Genomic DNA, 2,112 nt, shown 5'->3' with positions numbered 1-2,112 from the left:
AGTCAAATTCCAGCTCATAGCAACCCTGTAAGACAGAGTAGACCTGACCCATAGGATTTCCAAGGCTGCACTCTTTAAGAAATCAAACTGCCACATCTTTCTCTGAAGAGTGGCTGGTGGGTTCGAACCATCATCCTTTCGGTTAGTAGGTGAGTGCTTAACCACTGTGCCACCAGGGCTCCTTCAGAAACCACCTAGACATAGCCAAACACCTCGAGGGACTTGAGTTACTGGGTTTGAAGGCTAAGGACCATCGTCCTGGGGGACATCTAGATCAATTGGCATAATTAGTTCACAGAGAAAACGTTCTGCATCCTACTTTGCTGAGTAGCATCCAGGGTCTTAAAAACTTAGGAGTGGCCATCTAAGATACAGTTAGTGATCTCTTTTCATCTGGAGCAAAGGAGAGTGAAGAAAACCAAAGACTCAAGAAAACAATTGGTCCAAAGGACTAGTGGATCATAGGAACCTCAGCCTCCACCAGCCTGAGACCAGAAGAACTAGATGGTACCCGGCTACCACTACCGACTGCTCTGACCAGGATCACAGTAGAAGGTCCTGGTTAGAGTGGGGAAAAAAAAGTAGAATAAATTTCAAATTCCTAAAAAAGACCAGATTTACTGGTCTGAGAGAGACTGGAGACACCCCCGAGACTATAGCCCTTGAACACCTTTCTGACTTGGAACTGAAGCCATTCCCAGGGGTCACCTTTCAGCCAAATAATAGACAGAACTGTAAGTAAACAACACCTGGGAGAAAAGTGTTCCTTAGAACAACCTTCTCCGTGAGACAAAAAGGCCAGTATCTGCCCAAAAGCAAAGATGAGAAGGCAGGAAGGGGCACACTCAAACACCCACACACATCGCCACACACTCACACGTGTGTGTATACGCATATATGTAATCGCACACAGGGCACGAAAACCAGATGGATGGAAATGGGGAGCTTAGGGTGTAATGAGGAGAATGCTAACACATGCGGGCATTGTAAGCAATGTCATGGAGCAATTTGTGTATAAACTATTGGCTGGAAATGAATGGACTCTGTAAACCTTCACCTAACGCACAATAGAAAATAAGAAAGAGGGACAGGGAGCCAGGGAGACAGAGAAAGGACACCATGTGACTCTGTAGCTGCAGCCAAGGAGTGCCGGGGGCCACCAGAAGCCAGGAAAGGGGCAGGAGCAGATTGTCCCTCAGAGCCTCAGAGGGATCAACACAGCCGACACCCTCGTCTCGGACTCCTGGCCTCCAGAGCTGACAGAGAATAAATTGCTGCTCTTGTAAGTAGCTCACTTTGAGACACTTTGTTACAGGACTTCCAAGACACTACAGGCCCAAGACAGAGGTTTCAATGTCCCAGATAGAAGGCTCATACTAGGAGGGTCACAGCTGCCAGCGAGGGCCACAGCAGGTTGCCTGGAGCTCCGGAGCCCAGGGTGGGAGGTGGGTGTGGGTGAGGATCTTGGCGCATCCTGTCTGCTCCCAGGAGGCCCATCAAGCTCCCACATCTAGTGGTGCAGAAAACAGTGGCCTGGGTGACGGTGCTGGCTGGGACCCCGCAACAGAGCCATCGTCCTGGAAGCCAAGCCCACGTGTGTGCACGTGTCCCACGCATGACCTTGATGTGTGTCTGTGTGCAAATGCGTGTGTGAGTGGGGGGGGCCGGTGTGTGTGCGTGTGAGTGTGTGTTAGCGAGTGTGCGTGCGTGTGTATGATTGTGTATGAATGACTGTGGATGTGTGAGTATGAATGTGAAATGAGTGTGTGGGTGTGACTGAGTGCATGTGTGTGACTGTGTGAATGCATGTGTGCATATGTGTGGGTGTGCAAGTGTGCATGTGTGTGCATGTGTAAGTATGTGTGGATGTGTGAGTGTGCAAGCAGGTGTGTGCAGGCGTGGGTGAGTGAGTGTGAGTGTGGACGGTCAGCCGTCCAGATGTTGGCCTGCAGGAGGCCAGGCCGGCAGGGCAGGGGGTCTGGGCAGCAGGCTGGAGGAAGTGTGACCTTCACAGGCTGACAAGGGGTTTTGTGGCAGAAAGCCTTTTGGAAATAGCGTGCAAAACCAAGGTACCCTGGAGGCAGGTTGCGGTGGCTCCTTGTCGAGCAGTGG

Source organism: Trichechus manatus, unplaced genomic scaffold (genome assembly GCF_000243295.1).
Source record: "Trichechus manatus latirostris isolate Lorelei unplaced genomic scaffold, TriManLat1.0 scaffold00244, whole genome shotgun sequence".
NCBI lineage: Eukaryota > Metazoa > Chordata > Mammalia > Sirenia > Trichechidae > Trichechus > Trichechus manatus.
Note: the sequence above shows the minus strand (reverse complement) of the source record.